This window comes from Macaca fascicularis, chromosome 1, assembly GCF_037993035.2.
Source record: "Macaca fascicularis isolate 582-1 chromosome 1, T2T-MFA8v1.1".
Lineage (NCBI taxonomy): Eukaryota > Metazoa > Chordata > Mammalia > Primates > Cercopithecidae > Macaca > Macaca fascicularis.
Window position 1 is genome coordinate 187,266,960 of NC_088375.1, and position 22,299 is coordinate 187,289,258.

The 22,299-nt window shown below is 47.0% G+C and overlaps 1 long non-coding RNA gene across 1 annotated transcript; it reads left to right on the top strand.

Moving 5' to 3' along the window:
* Positions 1-854: 854 nt before the first annotated feature.
* On the top strand, positions 855-12,535 carry LOC135965636 (uncharacterized). The gene is made up of 3 exons (XR_010578642.1): positions 855-1,078; positions 7,826-7,935; positions 12,091-12,535. It is a non-coding gene; the product is annotated as an uncharacterized lncRNA (long non-coding RNA).
* The last annotated feature ends 9,764 nt before the right edge of the window (positions 12,536-22,299 follow it).

Consider the following 22,299-nt stretch of genomic DNA (forward strand, 5'->3'; position numbering starts at 1 on the left):
TAGAGATAAAGACAGAGTGGACACGAAGCAAGCTGACACTCAGGGACCATACCTGTGGGATTTTGAACAGAGGAGCATGCTCAAAACAGGGGGCTTCCTGAGGCCTTCCCCCAACAGCCAGCCACTGCCCCTCCTACAAGGAGTCCTGCACCACACCCCATTCCATCCCAGTGTGGAGGGCAAAGGCCTCAGGCCTACAGGAGGAGGCCCATAGAGCAAGGTGGAGGAGAAAGCCCAGCTCCCCTCGCGGGAGGTGCCAGGGTGGCCCAGTCAGCGGGCAGTGGACCAACTTCTCCTCCAACTCTATCTCCACCTGGTTACCTGCCTAGGGCTGCCCTCAGCCTCTTCCTGTGTGCCTTGGAGCCAGCCCCTCGCTGCTCTGACCCTCAGTCTCCTCCTCTGGAAAGGGAAGGTAACAATTCTTAGCAAGTGAGGCTGCTGTGATCATTCAGTGAAGTGGCTGGCAGCTGCCATGCCCAGAAGGGATGCTTAAAGGGCTTCAGTTCCTTTCTCTCAATAAATGATTCGTTTTATGTGTGATATGCCCTTTCCAATTTACAAACCCCCTTCATTTACCTGCACACAACCCTGTGAGATGAGTATTAGCCTCACCCCCGTGGGCCGCCTGGGCGGGCAAACGTTCTTTTACGCTGGCGGGCAGGATTTGAACCCGGGTTCCTAGGGCTCTCCAGGCCGCCACCGTCTCCCTCCTCTCTCTGTCTCTGGCTCCGCCCGCCTGGCTTGCCGCGGCCCACCGCCCCCTCCTTCCTCCCCTCTTCCGCCCGCCCCCTGCCCCCTGCCTCCGCCTTCTCCCACCCCCTGCCCCTCGCGACTTCCCCCTTCTCCCCTCCTCCGGCGCCGCCCCCTCCTCCTCCTCGTCCTCGCAGCCCAAATACGCGACACCTGGAGCAATAGCAGCCGCCCGGCGGCCTGGGCCTCATTACAGGCCGGCCCTTATCGCGGCGTGCATCACATTATTTCATTTCAAAGAATCCGCAGAGAAACCCGTCCCGGCCGACAACAGAAAGTAAAAACACAGCTGACTCCCATTAGGGCCCTCTCACAGGCTCCGCGTGAGGTAATGAAATATGGAAGCGGTGAGATATGTAATGCTTTATTAAGCGGTCTCAGCTACAACGGCGTGCATGCCAATTACGCCTGCAGGCTACCGCCCGCCCCCGGCCGCCGGACCACCCAGCGCGCCTCCCCCCGCCCCGGACGGGGAGAGGAGGAGCCAGGGGAGGAGTGGGGAGGAGGCGGGAGGAAGGGAAGGATGGGGAGGACAATGGGGGAAGAAGAGGGAGGATGGAGGAAGGGGGTGTGAGGGAAGGAGGAGGGAGGAAGAAGAGGAGACAGCGGAGGTGACTAGTGCCAACTCTGGGTCACAGCCTCTGTGGCCTGAAAGCCAGGCCTGTTCTCTTCCCCAGGCCAGTAGGGCCCTGGGAATCTCAGAGCTGGAGGACACCTAGATTCCTAGAAGATCACAAAACGGAATGGCCAAAAATAAGGCTCAGAGAGGGAAGGACACTCACTGAGGTCACACAGATGAATCCTGAACAAGGTTGGAGGGAAATCAGGCCTTCTGTTTCTTTTTTTTCTTTTTTTTCTTTTTTTTTTTTTTGAGACGGAGTCTCGCTCTGTCGCCCAGGCTGGAGTGCAGTGGCCGGATCTCAGCTCACTGCAAGCTCCGCCTCCCGGGTTTACGCCATTCTCCTGCCTCAGCCTCCCGAGTAGCTGGGACTACAGGCGCCCGCCACCTCGCCCGGCTAGTTTTTTTTTTTGTATTTTTTAGCAGAGACGGGGTTTCACCGTGTTAGCCAGGATGGTCTCGATCTCCTGACCTCGTGATCCGCCCGTCTCGGCCTCCCAAAGTGCTGGGATTACAGGCTTGATCCACCGCGCCCGGCCTCCTGTTTCTTAAACTAGATAGCTTCCATTCTATCACACTGCCTCTTCTTTTTCCGCTAATAATGTCTAAATGGCAAAGTCCCGGCCTTGTTGTGTGGATGAGAGACGTGCTCATTTTTTACATCTGCCCTTCTCACGCCCTGAAATCCTCTGTGTTCCTCCCCCTCCACCGCCCCCTACAAAACATACACACTCTAACTGATCCTACCTGTTTGCCCAAGAACACCTCATTTATTCAGTAATAAGAACTGAACAGCTACTGTGGCCAGGTGCTGAAGAAACAAAAATGAAACATTCATGCTCCCTGCCCTGGAAGAGCTCACAGTCTGGCAGGTGAAAGTAACACCTAAACCAGTAAGAGAGAGTGTACAGCCTTAGTGGAGTGGCTGTGGCATAAAGGGAATCAGGCAGATCTGTCCAGAACGTCAGGGAAGCCCCAGGAGATGTGATGTTGGTACAGTCTTGTGAAGTGAATAGGAGTCAGGAGAACAGGAGGAGAAAGGCCTGAGAAACCTGCCTATGAAAACTTTGGAGCACTGAGTATCCACAACTCATTCAAGGAATGACTAATATTTTTAGGAGGAAGAAACAGGACCAGCATTAGCTAAAGCATAGAGATAGACAGCACCAGAGGTTTTGTTAAGGTAAATTATTTAAATCAGTGAAAGGCAGGGTACTCATTCATTCCTTGGTAATTGTTTTTCTTTTAACCTTGCTCCCAATAGAATTTCTCCAAGCTATTCATACTGTGTTAGAATAGAAAGATCCAGACCTCTGTTTTCATCATACAGGTGACATTACCCCCATTTTACAGATGAGGCTCTGAGAAGTCATTTGTATCACACAGAAAAAAAAAAAAAAAATGGGACTTTCATTTATTGTGAACTTAGTATGTGCCAGGTACTGTACTCAGCATTTTATATACATTTATTATCTCATTTGATCCTCAAAAAAAAATTCTATGAGAACGTTTCCTAAAACTAACTTCTTTCACTCTTTATGTCTTCGGACAGGCTGTTCCTCCTGTCTTACAAGTCTTCCTTTTTCTTTACCTGATGCACTATTTAGGCTTCTGGCTAAATAATGGGCTTCAGACAAAAGAGCCAACAATACACTAGTTCAGATAGGGTAGAAGTTTATGCACCTCTCATATAATGGCTTGGAGATAGGCATGTGGCCCAAAGTGAATGGGACAGGTGTGCTCACCAAGCTTATCTGGGGGCTCAGGTTCATTCTATTTTGTTATCCTACCATCTCCTTATGGCCAAAACTTGTTCACCCATCCTATGGCCACATTCCAGCCATGGGAAGTGGTGGCAAGTGATTTCACTTCCACTTGCGTTTAGTTAGTATAGAAACTCAGTCCCATGGGCTTCACCTAGCTGCAAGGAAGGATGATAATTATCATCTCTAACTAAGTGGCCATGTGTCCTGCTAAATCTGAGAGGAATATTTCTGTTATTTAAAGGAAGAAGAGAAGATCAAAATGGGGAATGAACAACATATGCCACCACCCCTACTTGTCATTTATGGTCCAGTTTGTTTCCTCCTCTGTGAAGCCTTCTTGGATACCTCCCCAAGAAGAATTAATTATCCCCTCATCTGCGTGTTTCTTTTGGGTTTTTTTTTTTTTTTTCTTTTTCTGAGACGAGTCTCACTGTCTCCCAGACTGGAGTACAATGGCACAATCTCAGCTCACTGCAACCTCTGCCTCCCGCATTCTAGTTAGTGATTCTCCTGCCTCAGCCTCTCAAGTAGCTGGGATTACAGGTGCCCACCACCACACCCAGCTAATTTTTGTATTTTCAGTAGAGACAGGGTTTCACCATGTTGGTCAGGTTGGTCTCGAACTCCTGACCTCGGGTGATCCACATGACTTGGCCTCCTAAAGTGCTAAGATTATGGGTGCGAGCCACTGCGCCCAGCCCATCTGTGCTTTTATCCAGTCCCTTGTACTTTGCTGCTTTATACTTCTCAGTTTACAGGCCTATTTCCCCAGCTGGCCCTTTAAGCTGTTGTCTCCTCATCTGTAATAATACACCCTATAAATAATGATCACTTGCTATGTCCTAGGCACTCTGCTAGGCAAGTCTGGTTTTCTTCTTGTTGTTGTTGTTGTTTGTAGAGATGGGATTTTACCATGTCGCCCAGCCTGGTCTCGAACTCCCAAGCTCAAGTGATCTGCCTGCCTTGGCCTCCCAAAGTGCTGGGATTACAGGCATGAACCACTGCGCTCAGCAAGCTAAGCAAGTCTTATGCATTAACTAATTTAATCTTCCCAGAGCCCTGGGGATTTCCTTCTTTGTAAAATGAGAATAATAATGATATTGACTTCATAGGATTGCTGTGAGGATTGAAACTGGTATTGAAATGGGTATTCAGTACATGCTTAATGCTTAATAAATAATAGCTACTACTATTGTGTAAGTATGGATTAATAAATCTACCAATGTAAGGGGTTAGTCCAGTTATAAACTATGCTCCCTGCCCAACACAGCTAACAGCTGACCTATAAACATTAACCTTACACCAGGGTATGTAGGCACCTAAAGGTGCAAGGTCAAAGAGGGGCTCTTGGTAAGGTGGGAAGTATTCTATGAATACAAAATACAGTCAGCCCTCGTTATATGTGGGTTCCTATTTGCAGATTCAACCAACAGTGGATCAAAAATACTCCAGAAATTAAAAAATAAATAAATACATAACAATATAACAATCAAAATAATATAAATGTTTAAAACAACTATTTACACAGCATTTACATTGTATTGGGTATATAAGTAATCTAGAGATGATTTAAAGTACACTGGAGGTTATATGTGTAGGTTGTATGCAAACATTATGCCATTTTATATATGCGACTTGAGCTTCTGTGAATTTTTGTATCAATCTCCCCTCAGATACGAGGGATGACTAGATCACAGTCCTGGAAAGCACTACTGTTATTTCCCTACCCTCAGGTAAAAAAGCGAATTTACTCAATCTAGCCAGAACCATGGATCAAAGCAGACTGAGCACTGTGTTACATTGCTTCCAGAAATGTTGCTTAATATAGTATAATTTCTATTTTAATGGAGGGGAGGGGACAGTAACTGATTAGATACAGTGCATAAATTGCTGGCCACAGAGATTGACCACAAAAGAAAGATTATAGTTTGGACACATAAGCTATTTTAGACACTATCACTACCTGGTGGCAGCAAGAAGTATTGCAGGCATAGAATCTCATTCAGTCAAATGAGGCAAAAATTCCCAAATAACCAATTTTGAATTGTTTTAATATGCTAGATATAATCAGGACCTTTTGGAAACATTTGGCTTTCTCTCTCTTATCAATAAGCTACCCCAGGCCATTTCCATTGTTCTTGGCCACTAGCATTTCCTGTATTTGTTCTTCTTTACACTTTAGAATTTCTGAAAACAGAATGTGTTTTACAATAATGGGTCAGCCTCCAAGAGAAACAGTAAGTTGTCAGATAGTTCTCTCATATATATGCAATGTTACTTCAATTGTGTAATCTACAATGATAATAATATACAGATTGACTGTTAAATTTAAATCCCTAATTATTGCTCTAAGTATCCCACAAAAATATTAAATTTGGTGCAAAAATAAAGTTGGTGTTTATCCAAGAGATGGACTGTTACCCACCAGTCAGTGCAGTAACTGGCAGTTAAACTTGCCCAGGCTCCCTGAATATATCAGAGAATTTCCTGAGATGGTTCTGACAAATTGATCCTTCAAGTCCTATAACTTGAGCACTAAACACCTGCCTATCAAAGCGTCCAGCTAACTTTCAAGAAAAGCTCTTTAACTTCCAGAAATATGCAATGCAGATAATGGGGCAGAAAGGAGAACTGGGTGTTTATTCAAAGCAGAAATGCACACAAAACACCAATATTATTCAATATATCTTGAGATCATACTGTTAATTTTAAAGAAATAAAGTTCACATCCATGAGATACAAAAACAGCACCATGGCTATGGTATTCTGCATAATTGCTGATGACCTAAAGGAATTCAACAGAATAGAGATGTTCTATTATGCCCTCAAACATTGATTGTGATCCTGGAAAAAAAAGCGACCAACTGTAGAAACAACTGTGTGTTATCAGTTATTTGTCTTAAGTATGTATTTTTAATGTGCAATTCTCCCCAACTCCAAAGTGTAATTAAATCAATAGGGTATCTTACAAGTTGTAGTGCCTTAGTATCAAGAAACTCCAATTTCAGTTGACACTAAGCTGCTCTTTAGAGAAGAGGTGTTCAATATCTCATTAGCCACTGGGTTCTGACACTCATTCTAGCATTAAGTTCTCCCAACCGTGACATAATAATAATAACAATGATGATAATACTACCAATAATACTAATGAACACCTGTATAGTACTTTACTATTTCCAGAGTGCCTGCATGTATTTTCTCATGTCATCCTCACAACAGTTCCTGAAGACAGCTGCTTTTTATTGATGAGGAAATGGGGCTCAGAGAGATGACCTGGCCTAGTTAAGGTCACACAGTGTGACTAACACCCGCCATACCCCTCTACTCCACACATCGTCATCTTACCACACAGGCCTGACTTCCTTTCACTCTTTCTTCATCCCTTCTCTGTCTGTTTCCTTTATCTCTCCAGGCATCTCTGTCTTCCGTCTCCATCTCTCTCTATCCCTGTCTTTAGGGCTCATTTTCCTGTTTCCTTTCTCTTTTTTCTATCTCCCCCTCTCTCTGTTTTATGATTCTGTCTCTCTTTAATTTTCTGTCTTATTGCTTTCCCTCTATTTTTGCCTTCTTATGCCTGTCTATTCTCTCTTCTTCTCCCCTCTTCCTCTCCTCGTCCTCCTCCTCTTCCTCCTTCTCTCTCTCCATCCCTTCCTCCTTCCCCTTGTTTCTTAGAGCCTGAAGATGAATGTTTTGTATTCTGACAGGCAGCATCTTTCTCTTCTCTGAGGATAGACCTAGGCAAGGAAGGAGGGAAAGGAGCATGGGGCAGCAATGAGGAGTCACCTTGGCCTTTGTCGCCCCCTAGAGCCTGCTCATTCTGCCCAATCTTCCTGCCCCAGACTTTAGCCCCAACCAGTGACTGTTGGGGAGAAACCAACTAGGAACCAGCCTCCACATATTCTACCTGAGTGTCTGGGGGGGGGGGGGAGTTAAATGGAGAGTTCTGGGCATTTTGACAAGGAAAATATAACTAACACCACACTTGGAGTCCCTAGAGCTGTGTTAGAATCACCTTGTCTTTCTGAGCCTCCATTCCTCACCCATGAAGTGGATTACCTTGCAAGGGCTGCTTTTAGGTATTGATTAAGGCCATGACTGTGAAAACACCTGCCATATGACAATTGCTCAATAAATATTTGTTGATTTAGACACAGAGTCTAACAAAAGGAAGATTGTTTAAGAGTGAAACAGTAGAGAAGGAAGAAGTGTTTAGAGTATGAGAGATGTTACATCAGCTTCATGTTCTACAGTTGCAGAAGTGACCACAAATTCTTCCTCTTCCATCAAGAGATAGAGTCTATGTTCTCACCTTTGAATCTGGGTTGGCCGTGTGATATACTTTGGCCAATGGATTGTTAGCAAATGTAATGCAAGCAGAGGCTCTAAAAGTGCTTACACATCTAGTGTTCTCACTTATAAATGGGAGTAAAGCTATGAGGACACAACAGCACAAGAATGATACAATGAACTTTGGGGACTCAGGGTGGGGGGAGTTGGGGGGAGGGATAGAAGACTACATATTGGGTACAGTGTACATGGCTCAGGTGATGGGTGCACTAAAATCTCAGAAATGACCACTGAAGAATTTATCCATGTAACCAAAAACTACTTGTACCCCAAAAACTACTGAAATTTTTTTTTAATTTTAAGTGCTTACACATTGAAGTTTACCTATTCTTGCTGCCTTTAGAAGACTGTGACTACCACTATGTGAAGAATCCCAGTCTGGCCTGCTGGATGATGAGAGATATGTGACCCTTGTACCCTTGTCACCCCAGCCATCAGCCAGCCAACCGCCAGGTATGTGGATATGGCCATCATTGCCATCTAATCACATGCTTGAGTATATTGGTTATTTATAGCTACATAACAAATTACCCTCAAGGCAGCTTAAAACCATATTTCTTCCCTCAGTTTTTGAGGGTCAGAAATCTGGGAGAAGTTTAGCTGAATGATTCTGGCTCAAAACATCTCAAGGTTGCAGATAATTTGGTTATCTCAATACTAAACTGGGACTGGTGAATCTGCTTTCAAGCTCGGTTACCTGATTATTTGCAGGCCTGAGTTCCCATCTGGCTACTGGGCAATGGCTCTAGTTCCTCACCATGTGGGCCTCTCCATAGAACTGCACACAATCTGGCAGCTGCCTTCCTCCAGAGTAATTGATCCGAGAGAACAAGAAAGCATGAATGAGAGTGCCCCATACAGAAGATGCAGCCTTTTATAACCTAATCTCAGAAGTGACATACCATCATTTCCACTATTTGCTAGTGATCACAGTGCAACCATGCTATAGCATGGGAGAGAACCACCCAAGGATGTGAATACCAGTAGACAGAAATCATAAAGGATCATCTTGGAGGCTGGCTGCCACAATGCATCATAAGTTCAACTGAGACTAGCAGAAGAACCAAGTGGCTAAGCCCAGCCCTGATTGCCAACCCACAGCTTTATAAATGGTGTTGTCATAAGTTTCAGGGTAGCCAGTTAAGGAGAAATAGATAACTGATGCAAATACCATATGCCCCAGCATCACCTTCTTGTTTATCACTCAATTTAGACTTGTTTACCACTAGTCTAAAAGAGTTCCTCACCAGTCACCAGCAGGGTGGATCATGTCTGTATAAGCTGAGTCACTCTGCAGAGTCTGCAGAGGGCTTGACTCTGGCTGCCACTCAGCCCAAGAAAGCACAGGATGGGCCAGTCTCCTACTGACTGTGGCTGCTCCCCAGACAGAGAGCTCCCACCTCCATTCTACCCAGCCGTCTTCCTTCTCTGGAACCACCTCCTAGGTAAGATGAGTCTTTAGAAGACAGGCATATGAGACCAAAGGAGGCGGGGCTAGCAAGAGCAGGAGAAAACAGTCAACACCTGCCACACTCTGCCTTTACTATGGAGTACAGCCATGACTCAACACACATTGCAAAGCATGGTGCAAGCCTGCTTCAAGGAACTGAACATCAGGACCTGAAAAGTCCTCAGCAATAAGCCTCCTTAACCCCTTATTAAACAGATGAGGACATTTCCCCAAAGTCACACCATGAACCTGCAGCAGCAACAAGGTTAAACCCAGCACTTCTGTTCTCAGCCCTGGGCTTGTTTCATTGCAATATACAAAGAGCACATTGCAACCCTGATGACATTTCTGTTCAGAACAGAATGTATTTTTAAATATTGCCCGTCTGGGAGTCAGACAACAGCCTAGGGCAACAAGGAAGAACCAGCAAGAACAGAAAAGGGAAAGGTGAACTTATTACCTAATTACTTCTCACTAGTGTGACACCCTCCTGCCCCTTCTCCCCACTCCTTGCAATCCAGGACTCCTGCCTGCTTATATAACCAGACCCCACTGAGGCATTTACCCGAACCTACACTTCCCAAGAGACACATGTCAATAATAGAATATCTGAATCAGAAGCAAGAATTCTGGAATCTTAGCATCTCAGAAGAGGAAGGAACCCTCTCCTGGACTGTACTCTCTTCATGACAAGTGGCCTTTCAATCTCTGCTACATACTCCCAGGGACCAAGAACTCACCACTCCTGAGTTGGCTGGAAAGAGTTTTGGAAACAGATCTACCTCAGTTCAAGTCCTAGCTTTGTGACAGACAGCTGTGCAACCTTTGATAAGTCATTTGACCTCTCTACACCTCATAGTCCTCCTCCACAAAATAGCAATAATGCCACAACAGGTTTATTGTGATAATCAAATAAATAAGTTTATCAATGCATGCAAAGTTCCCGGAAAGTAATCAGTACACCTGAGATTAGGCAGATGAGATAGGCAGAAGCTAAGAACTGCAGACACAAGGATCCTTTCCCTTAGCAGTATCTGCTTCCCACCTGAGTACCCCACCCCAAACATGCAGAGCTGCAAGACATTTAGGGTGCCCCTGAGGTTCCTCCTCAGACACAGAAAGTCAACAAAAGTTACCTGTCATCTCAGGGATGCAGGAAGGGACTGGGCAGTAGGATACCAGAGAGTGAGAAGGAGGGGATTGCTCAAGTGGATGTGTCAGGCTTAGAATATCCAAGGATAAGGGAAGGGAGAGAGAGAGAACGATTGCAGATATGCACTAGTGAGGGGTGATGGAAAGGTTTTAGCAGGAAGTCACATGGACAGAGCTAAGATCCCACAGCCCGGGCACTGGTTGAAAGGGGTTAAGAAATACCTCCCACCAGGCATGGTGACTCACGCCTGTAATGTCAGCATTTTGTGAGGCCAAGGTTGGAGGATTAATTGAGCCCAGGAATTCAACACCAGCCTGGGCAACATAGTGAGACCCCATCTCTACAAAAATTAAAAAGTTAGTCAGGCATAGTAGTGAGTGCCTGTGGTCCCAGCCAGTTGGGAGGCTGAGGTGGGATCATTACTTGAGCCCAGGTGGTAGAGGCTGCAGTGAGCTATGATTGTGTCACAGCACTCCAGCCTGGGTGACACAGCTAAACTCTGTCTGGGAAAAAAAAAAAAGGGAGAGAGAGAGAAAAGAAATAAGTCAACACTGCTGTGAAGGCTAAATAAAGGCCAATCACAGCTTTGTTCCTTCAACAGCAGAAGTTGGCAACTCCAACATATGAAATCAGAGGCATGAGCCATTCAGATAGAGAATTTGACACTGGGGGGGCAGGGGTGCACCTCTCAGCATTCATATCATCTGCCACAAAGCAAAACAAATTTGCAAGCCAGTCATTGAGTGTGGGAAGTTGCTAGGGAGCAAGGGACAGGAAATGGAAATTGATTACACCTTCCCATTGTCATTCACGCACAATATACAAACTGCCACAGGAGCCTTTTAATTTAGTGTGCTGCCTCTGTGGTTCATTTTCGTGTAATTAAACAGCTCTGAGGCCTTCCTGGGCTTGCTTTTGAGCTCACCATTTTCCACTGCCCCTTCACATCCACCTTCCACCCTTCTTGCTCTCTTCTGTGCCTCCAAGGCTGGCATGTAAGGACCACACCGATAGGACAGTGGAGACTTGGCAGAGTCAGAGGGAAAGCTGGCACACCAGGAGTTGGCACATCCCTCTAACTGGAAAGCCACAGCCCCTGGCAGCTAACACCTGCCATAGAACGGTCTCTCCAGTTTTCAGTACCTAGCGGTGGTAATAGCTTCCTGATATGACCGGCCCCAGAATACTGCCCCATCCCTTACTGCTTTTCCCAAGCCCTGCCTACACTTTTGTAAATAGTCCCTTTTAGAAATTCTCCTCCATACCTAGAATAGGCAAATTCACAGAGATGGAGAGTAGAACAATGGATACCAGGGGGAGGGGAAGAGAGAATGGGGAGTTCGTGTTTAAAGGGTACAGAGTTTCAGTTGGGGAAGATGAAACTGTTCTGGAGATGGATGATGGTGATGGTTACACAACAGTGGGAATATACTTAATGCCACTGAACTGTATACTTATAAGTGGTTAAAATGATAAAGTTTATGTTATATACATTTTACCAACATTATATTAAAAAAAAACTCATCTACATTAGCCAACCTTAGCATGCCATCTGTTTCCCCCTGGCATCCTGCCTGAGAAGTATTTTCCCCCAGCGCTGTTTTCCCCAGCAGGTCCAAAGTCTGTGAATCTTGGACCATGGGAGTTTCAGGACACTGACCTCAAGGTCAGGGCAGCTGGACTCCCACAGGTTATATGCTCACTGAATGCAATGGAGACCACTGAAACTGAGCTGAATAGAATGGACACTCCTGTGTATGGACAGTCCATACACTCCATTCAGCTATGGACTGAATGTTTGTGTCCTCCTCAAATTTCATATGTTGAAACCCCAATCTCCAGTGTGAGGATATTTGGAGGTGGGGCCTTTGAGAAATTATTAGGGTTAGATTAGGTCATGAGGGTAGAGCCTTCATGATGGAATTAATGCGCTTGTAAAAAGAAAACATGAGATCCCAATAACTCCCCTCTCTCACCTCTCTCTCTTTCTCTCCCTCTCATACAGCAAGAAGGCAGCTGTCTGCAAGCCAAGAAGAGAGCCCTCACCAGAACCCAACTAAGCTGGAAGCTGGCACCTTGGACTTGGATTTTCAGCCTTCAGAAGTGTGAGAAAATTAATTCTTTTGTTGAAGCCACACAATCTATGGTATTTTGTTATAAGAGCCCAAGCAGACTAACATACCTGGGAGGGTGCATAATTCTGGGCTCCCACAGACATACCTGGACAGGATGGTCACACATGGGGATATTCATGACCTGGTCCGCAAACTTGGTTCCAGACCAATGTTTCTTGTTCTCTGATTGTTTCACATGCCAGTTCCAGCTCCTCACACAACTGGGGGCCAGGAGATAGATCCTTACTCTGCAAATGTCTATGTGACCTTGGGCAACTCTGTCCCATCTCTGGGCCTCTGTTTCCCTTTTTTACAATAAAGGAATTAACAGTGATATTCAGACTTTTAACCAGAAGAATCCATTCTTCAAATGAAACCTTAGAGAGAAGCTCAAAGTCAAAGTATAATAGTCAGGGCTACTCAGGCTGAGGATGGGGTGGGAGGCCCAGAGCTCCGCTTCTTTCCTACATACCCCATCCTGGTAATTTCCAGAAAATACCAGTGGTGTAATTTCTGAACCTAGGGGTCCATGAGGCACAGTTTGATGATCACTTTTCTAGGTGGCCCTCTTTGGCAGGGTGTGGTGGGGACAGTGCTGAGCATGTGTGCTCAGTGTAAATGTTTGTCAGTGAATGAAAACAGAACTGGGAAGCACACACAACCCCCTGCCCTCTCCCCTCTGCCTCATTTCTCACCCCTCAGAACTGAGTGGAGGAGACTTGGGCCCAGGCCTACAGTTCACTAAACAAGGCTCCTAACCACTCACTCCCTCCTCACCCTGCAAGACTCACTCCCTCCTCACCCTGCAAATAATACTCTGGTGGATGAGGAATTGCCAAGCCCTTGTCTGCCTCCCTCTTGATGGGAAACTTGCAGTTCCCTGGCCGGGGCAGCCTGTTACCTCTGAACACAAGCAAAGGGGCCAGGCTGGGGCCAAGAACAATATTTTGTCAGTGAGTCTATTATAAAAATAATGGAATAAAAGAAACCATCCTCAATAAGTGATGTGCAAGCTTCCCTTCGATCTGCCACAGGCTGACAAGGGCTGAGATGGCCCTTCCAGAACGGGCATGCAGCCAAGAGCTTTAAATAATCATTAAAAATATGTTTGTGATTTATCACCGGGGACAGGCTGGGCGTGAGGCTGCGAGGCAGCAGCTCCTTCAGCACCACACCACAGACCTCACAGCCCCGCCCCTTCCCTCTTCAGCTCTGGCAAGAGGGGAGATGGGCATGGTCACCCTCACCCTCCCAGGTAATCCCTGAGCTGTGGACTTCCCAAAGGAGAGGAAATATCCAACTGTAAAAGGTCTGTCTCCCTCCCTTCTGGCCAGAGGAGAGCAAATCAAGGTCATGTCCAATGTTTCCTGTGTGTTTAAGGCATTGTTCCAGGAACTGTACACGTATCACCTCATTCAATCCTCTTGACAACCCAGTGTGCCCTATGCTAGTGTGACTGTGCCATTTTAAGTCTGAGCAAGCTAAGGCATAGAGATTGTAATGTGCTCCCTGAGAAGTGGAGGGGTAGGGATTGGAACCTCATGTGCTTGGCTCCAGAGTGCCCTTAACTGGGATTTCATGATGCCTCCTAGATGAGGGTGGGGCAGGGCCTTTCCCCTGCCTTCATTCCAGATTCCCAATCACCACCCCACTTGGTGCCTTCAGGGCCTCTGTGCAAAGGGAATCCCAGCATCCCTCAGCCCCAATTCCATTTGTCATTTATACCCTGTGAGTAGTAGACATGGAAGCCCCTACTTAGCCCGGCTCTCCTGTATATAACACCTCACCTTCAAGGCCCTTTCTGAGTCTCCGCTGAGGTAAGGGGCAGAGAAACCCCTCAAAAATGGAAGATGGCCAACCAAAGTGTGGAGGATTCACCTAAAGGCCCCTGAGTCCAGTACACTTGATGCTTTGTGGGTCTCCACGAAGCTGGAGGTGGTCATGCGTGCTTGGCCAAGAAGGCCCCTCCCAGGACTACAGAGCAAAGAGGCATGGCTGGGAATCAGAACACTGGCGTCTTGGTCCCAGCTCTGCCCTGGACTTGCCTAGAAACCTGGACAAGCCTAGAAACCTGGACAAGGCACTCCTCTTCCTTGGGCCTCAGCTTTATTTTCTGATAAATGATCATGAAAATACTATTTTATCTTCCAAGGCTTGTAAGAAAGTCAAAGAAGGAAATTTGTTAAGTGGGAGGAGAGGAGGAAAAGAATTTGCAAACTGTAGGGTGCTGGGCCTGTGGAAGGGACTGTTATTATTATTATTGACTTCCCAAGTGCCAGCAGACTTCTTCCCACATGAACAACTCTCAGGTCAATTAATGCCAGCTTCAAATCCTGGGCCATGCAGTTGGAGCTGGGTTGAAGATGCCTCCTGAGTCAGTGATAGCTCCTCAGCAAGCACAGCTCTTCCTGGAGACAGAGCCTTCCTCAGCAGGTGAGGACAGTGACAGCTGTTCCCCAAAAGGCCCACGCTGACCTAAAGAGGTAAGTCCTGGCTTATCATGAGTGACAGACAGACCAGCCAAGGATGGCCTTGTTCACCAGTGGACGACTCTGTTTACTCATGTGGCTCCCTGCAAAGCTGGACAGACAGTCTCATGTCACTCTAACACTCACCTGCCCTCAGAGGACAGTGTGCCCTTCAGCCAGAGGTCCACAGTCAGCAGCAGCCCCAGCCCCGCTCTGGGTGCTTATCCTGCTTTGCTGCCCAAAAGCTGCACTCACCGGCCAGTGCCCAGGGCTTTGCTCACATTGAATCTTCAGAGTTACTGTGTGGTCTGTATGGCTGATGCCCATTCTATAGCTAAAGAAACTTAGTTTGTTTTTTTTTGTTTTTTGTTTGTTTGTTTTTCCATTTTATTTTTATTTTTATTTTTTAATTTATTTTTTATTATTATTATACTTTAAGTTCTAGGGTACATGTGCATAACGTGCAGGTTTGTTACATATGTATACTTGTGCCATGTTGCTGTGCTGCACCCATCAACTCGTCAGCACCCATCAACTCGTCATTTACATCAGGTATAACTCCCAATGCAATCCCTCCCCCCTCCCCCCTCCCCATGATAGGCCCCAGAAACTTAGTTTTAAAAGGATTAGCTGGGCGCGGTGGCTCATGCCTGTAATCCCAGCACTTTGGAAGGCCGACGCGGGCGGATCACAAGGTCAGGAGATCGAGATCATTCTGGCTAACACGGTGAAACCCCGTCTCTATTAAAAATACAAAAAATTAGTGGGTCGTGGCGGTGGGCGCCTGTAGTCCCAGCTACTTGGGAGGCTGAGGCAGGAGAATGGCGTGAACCCAGGAGGCAGAGCTTGCAGTGAGCCAAGATCGCACCACTGCACTCCAGCCTGGGTGACAGAGCAAGACCCCGTCTCAAAAAAATAATAATAAAATAAAAGGATTAACTGGTCTGTATGGCTGATGCCCATTCTATAGCTAAAGAAACTTAGTTTCAAAAGGATTAACTGCCTTGGGCAGAGTCAAGGCTATTCCTCCTCCTGATCCATCATGCCTTCATCCACCCTCCCTCCCTGCCCACACCATCACTGATTCATAACATCATGTATTCAGTCATCCATCAGACATTCTTGGGTGCATCATCCTGTCCTTGGCCCACTGAGTTGGATCAGATAAGGCTCTGGCTTTCAGGGAGATCACAGTCCAGTAAAACACACTTTGAAATCACAACTCTGAGTAGCACAATGCTGTAGTCAGAGACCTGGGTCCCGGTCCTGACTCCACCTCCTCTTTTTTTTTTTTTTTTTTTGAGACGGAGTCTCAAAACCTTCTCCAGTCAATTCCACGCTCCAGAGGCAAACACTGTTCTGACTTCTAACACACTAGAGATTAGTTTTTTTGGTGTGTTGTTTGGTTGGTTTTTGTTTTTTTTAGACGAATTCTCGCCCTATCACCCAGGCTGGAGTGCAATGGCACCATCTCAGCTCACTGCAACCTCTGCCTCCCGGGTTCAAGCAATTCTCCTCCCTCAACCTCCCGAGTAGCTGGGATTACGGGTGTGTGCCCGCCAGGCTAATTTTTGTATTTTTATTAGAGACAGGGTTTCACAATGTTGGCCAGGCTGGTCTCGAACTCCTGACCTCAGGTAATCTGCCCACCTCGGCCTCCCAAAGTGCTGGGATTACAGGTATGAGCCACCACACCTGGCCCTGACTCCACTCTTATATAGCCCTCTCTGGCTACCCCCATGCCCTTATTATCATTTCCTATTTATAGGCCAGTTTCTGCCACCAGATCCAGGGACTCTGAAGGATACAGGCACTGGGTCTTATTCATAATAATGATAATAATGCCCTGTGGCCCTTAAGCTGAGGCTTTGCAGTAGCAATCACTAGGCACTGAGTGGCTACAGGCCACACATAATGTGGATTATTCCTATTCATCTTCACAGCAATCCTCAGAGAAAAGGCCCATGTTTTCCCCCATTTTACCTTGTGGAATCTAAAGCTCAGAGAGGTTAGATAGGTTTTCAAGGTTACACAGTTGGAAAGTGGCAGGATCAGGATTCATACTTTGGCCAGGCGAGTAGCTAAGTCTCTACTCTTAAGCATGTGCTGTACATCTCCTTCAGTGTTCTAGTACCACAGTGCCTGAGTATGAGCTCCGTGAGTGCTTGCTGAGTGAATGAGTGAACAAATGAGTGCATGCATAGCTGCCCCACCACCACTAGGATACTGCAGCTATAGCACCCAGACCACCTGTGTCTTAGCCTGCACAGGCTGCTATAACAAATGCCTTAGACTGGGTAATTTATAAACAACAGAAATTTATTCCTTATGATTCTGGAGGCTGAGAAGTCCAAGATCAAGACACTGGCAGATTCAGTATCTGGTAAAGGCCAGCTCTCCACTTCAAAGATGGTGCTTTGCTATTGCACTCTCACACAGCAGAAGTTCCCTGGACCCTCTTTTATAAGGGTACTAATCCCATTCATGAGGGCTCTGCCCTCATGACCTAGTTACCTCCCAAAGGCCCCACCTCTTAATACCATCACCTTGGAGGTTAGGTTTCATCATATGAATTTGAGGGTGGGAGGGATGCATACATTTAGGCCATGGCAATCTAAGTCTCAGGAGGTGACATCTAAACCAAAAGGAGAAGAAAGAGGTAGCTGGGTAGAGAGTGAGGGGAGGGTGTTCCAAGCAGAGACATGAGTGTGAGCAGAGGCTAGGAGGCAGCAGGGCCAGTGGAGCAACACTGAGGGGACTGAGAAATGCTCTGTGTTGCTAGAGCAAGATGGGAGGGAGCAAAAGGGAGAGAGGCTGTTGACAGAAAGGCTAAAGAACAAAGCATGGGCTTGCAAATCTTGTAATCAAAGAATCAAGCAACTATGGGAGCTGACCCAGGTTTCTGGGCCCAAATCCAGGAGACTGACCAGGAGGCAGATGGACAGCCAGTCTACAGCTCCAGAAAGATCTAGAGATAGATCGAGGTTTGTGTTGTGGGTACATGGACTGTGGTTGGAACCATAAGAGAACCTGAGATCCCCAGCTGGAGAGATGAGATGTGTAAGGATGAGATAAAGGTGAGATACCACTGTGGGAATGGCCATCATTTTCCAAACGCTCCTGTGGCTCATGTATTCTACCCCACCCCCAAGAAATAGGGGTCTTTATCCCCATATTACACATGAGAAAACTGAGTTTGGAGAGATTATTTGTGCAAAGGAACCTGGTGGTAAGTGGTGAGGCTGGGGTTTGGGCCCTACCTGTCTCATCCCAAAGCTTAGGCTTTTATGTGTACATGTTACACATTTAAGTGAGCTTCAGAACTGTAACCCAGGACTCCCACTATTGGTCAGAAGACAAGGTAATCTGTGACTCTTCGTCCAGCACTGTGCTTATCACACATGGTGCCTAGCCAGTCAGCACTGAGGAGCTAAATATCCCCTTCCACATCCAGAATGGTTTCCCTGACCGCCCCCCAGCCCACTCCTACCCCTCTGTCACCTCCAGATGCCTCTACCCAAGGAATTCTTCCAGGAAACACCATAGGATCACCTTCTAGTGAGGTGGTAAGCTCTGTGTCACTGAAAGCAGAGGCAAGAGCCCTGGGAAAGGCCAGGAGAGAGGTCTAGAGAAGTTCCTTCCAAAGCTACCCTGGGAATCTCCCTCACTCTGCCACCAAGACTGCACTGTGGATTGTGCATGCCTCTCGTGCCTTTCCAGCTGTGGCTCATGTGGCTTATGGCTCCTAATCTTCAGCATTCTGGTGCTCCACTCCAGTTAAACAAGCCTCTCATCCCATCTTCCAGGGGCTAGCTCAGCTCCCATCATCCAGGAAGCAGTCTTCAAATAGAACAGGGACCAGAAACACCCTGGACACTCACTATCTGGACCCTTCAAAATACTCCACCTTACGCAGCCTCAGAGGTCATCATTAATCCAGCTCTCACTGAACACTTTTGAGCCAGACCCTGGGACAGCTCAATGAGGAAAACAGCAGCCCTGCCATTAAAGGGTTGATGGTAGAGGGCTTGGGGACAGATGCATAGATGAAAAATAAAAAGGCGGCCAGGCATGGTGGCTCATGCTGTAATCCCAACACTTTGGGAGGCTGCAGCAGGAGGATCACTTGAGGTCAGGAGTTCGAGACCAGCCTGGCCAACATGGTGAAACGCCGTCTCTACTGAAAGTACAAAAATTAGCTTGGCATGGTGGAGGGCACTTGTAGTCCCAGCTACCCAGGAGGCTGAGGTGGGAGAATTGCTTGAACCCAGGAGGTGGACATTGCAGTGAGCCAAGATCGCACCACTGCACTCCAGCCTAGGTGACAGAGCGAGACTCCGTCTCAAAAAAGAGTTTTAATTGACTCACAGTTCTGCATGGCTGGGGAGGCCTCAGGAAACTTACAATCATGGTGGAAGGCACCTCTTCACAGGGTGGCAGGAGAAGGAATGAGTGCCAAGCAAAGGGGGAAGCCCCTTATAACACCATCAGATCTCGTGAGAATTCACTATCATGAGAACAGCATGGGGGCAACTGCCCTCATAATTCACTTATCTCCACCTGGTCCTGCCCTTGACACGTGGGGATTATTACAATTCAAGGGGAGATTTGGGTGGAGACACAGAGCCAAATCATATCAATTACCCTGAAGGAAAACATGACATAGAGCAAAAGGAAGGGGCAGATGAAATGCCCTCAGTGCTCCTAGAAGTGGGTGAGAGGACATCAGAAACAGGGGAGGGATGAAGGAAGGCTTCCTGGAGGAGGTAGTACAGTTGGGGCTGTACCTTCCAAGAGAAGTAGAGGGTGGAAAGGCAAAGAAGAGGGTGGAAGGGCATTCCAGGTAGCATGCACAACAGAAGCAAAAGCCCAGAGTTTGGGTTAAGGTCACTAGTTGGTGTAGCTGAAGCACAGGGGTTTCAGTGTATTGGGGTCAATTCCAGAGATTTTATTGAGCCCCATGTTAAACGTACCATGCAACAACTCTCTTCCCCTCAATTTTACCATCTGCAGAATGAGGCCACTGGAGTCAGTAACCCCTGGGCCCCCTAGTCCCTCTAGAATATGTCATTCTGTAGTGCCCAGTCTCCCAGGCTCCTAAACACTTCCACATGTCAACCCCGACCCAGCTCCTTATCTTTGCCTATACAACACGGCCAGCCAGCCCTGCTTCCGAGCCTTGGATGGCCTCCCTGTGGTCCTGGAGTGTACAGCTATTCTAGGGCTACCAGCCAGGTGGCCCCCTCTCCAACAGAAACACAACACCCAGGGTGGTGGGTCCTATGGAAACATCAGCCATTTCCCACCATCCTTCCCTTTTCTCCTCAGGCCTCAGCAGAGCTGCGGAAAACGTGGGTTTATTTGGGGTCTGCGGGATGCAGAGAATGTTATCATTCTCAGGGAACTCCAAGTCCTGGTTTCACTGCTTATTCTGGCCCCTCTCCGCGGATGCTGCAGGCCTATCAGGCAAGGAGGTCTCCCTCCTGCTCTCATACCACCCAGGGCTCCCAGTTCCAAGAGAGGTTTTGGGTTTCAGATAAATGAAGTAAATGCCTAAAGGGGTAGGCAACATCTTTAACTCCTGGAGCAGAGGGCTGAGCAAGGCCGAAGGCTCAAGCTGAGTCATTCCCCATCATGTCCCCTGATCCCCACCCCCATAGATGGCAGGAATTTGCTTTTTCAAACTGGAATCTGAGAATTCTAGAAGCTTGTGATCTGTGGATTCAAAGATCTTCAAACTGATGGAATCTTGGGCTGCCAGAACCTTAAAAATGGTTGAATCTTAGACTCCTAGAACCATGAAATTCTAGAATCTCGGGATCAGACCATTGTGTCCAGGAAAGAGATGGATTCCATGGCTTCCTAGCTATGTGACTTTAGGTAGTGATTTAATATATCTATGCTTCCATTTTCTCATCTGTAAAATTGGATAATAATTGTACCTACTTCCTAGAGTTATTATGTGGTTTGAATGAGTGAGTATGTATAAAGCACTTACAACACTGCCTGACACATAGAAAGCACCAGAGACATGACAGCTGTAGTTCTAAAATCACACAGCAGGGTAACAGCAGAGTCTGTGCTACAGTCCAGGTCCCTGGCTTTCCTGTCTAGAATTTTTCTGCCATTCAGCCCTGCCACCTCTCAAGATCATTAGGAAAGGACCAACCTTGGGACCAGATAGACTTTCAATGATGGCACAATGGAGACCCTGCTTTGGAAATGTCCATGCAGGAGACAGGTTTCCCATCACTGAGAAATACAATGGGCAGAACCATGTTTCCTCCCAGAACAAAAAACATTTGGCAGATGGAGTCAGTGAAAGGCTCTTGCACAATTTAGTGTACTCTCTCAATGGGCTGACTGGGGCTCAGCTAGGTGGTTCTTCTGCCCTACATGTAAGCTGAGGCTACAGTCTTCAGGGGACTCAATTGTGCTGGAATACCCAAGATGACTCACTCATATGTCTGGCACCTTGTTGGGGATGGCTGGAAGGCTTGACTTAGCTGGGATACTAGGGCACCTAGGTCTCTCCCTCCCCAAGTATCTCCCTCCCTCAATCCCTCCCCTAGCCTCCCCATATGGTTTCTCCATCAGGGTAGCTGGACTTCTTATATCATAGCTCAGGGCTCTCAAGACAAAAAGACAAAAAGTTGCTATGTCTTAAATTTGGGCCTTTGTGATAAGCAGAATTCTACATTGGCCCCCAAGAATCCCACCCAGAGTGTACACACCTGAAAACATGTACAAAAACTAAAAATATGATGGAAAAGACACTCCTTTGATTAGGTTACATTATATGGTAAAGTGATGGCATAGATTGCAATACACCATGTAAGGCTCCATTATAATAGACTGGAGAGAAATTCTCTTGCTGGCTTTGAAGAAGTGCCATGTTGAGAGAGAACCATGCTGCTAGGACCTTAGGGCAGCTTCCAGGAGCTGAGAGAAATTGCCCAGTTAACAGCCAGCAAGAAAATGAGGGCTTCTGTCCTATAGCCACAAAGAATGGAGTCCTGCCAGCAACCTAAACAAGCTTGGAAGAGGACTTAAGAGCCTCAGATAAGATTGCAGCCCCAGCCAACACCTGGATTTCAGCCTGGTGAGGCCCTGAGCACAGAACCTAGGTCTTACTATTGGGAGAGCAGCACCAAGCCATTCATGAAAGATCCACCCCCATGACCCAAACACCTCCCTGCCTAGGAGTCGGCTCCCAACACCACCACATTTGGGATCAAATTTCAACATCAGTTTTGGAAAGGACAAACCATATCCAAACCATGGCACACAACAATCCAGAGACCAGGGCTGGAGGCCAGGTGTCTGGACTCTCAGCCTACGGACTACTTCCATTCAGCTCTTGTTTTTAGGTTGAGTGAATAAAATCTGTCTCCTCTGTCCCCAAAGGCAAGGCATTCATTTTGTCTTGGCCTTCTTTGTCTCCTGAGCTCCACCCTATCCTGGTTTCTTGGGGATTCTGAGACTCACTTTTTACTCCCTGGGTCTGACAGGTTAAAAAGAGAAATCAGGAGTCTCCAAGAACTAGACCCCAATATACCTTTACCTCCAGAAAAGGACTGACAGGGTGGGGAAACCTCCCATACACAGCCTACCCAAGACCTGGAGGTTTGG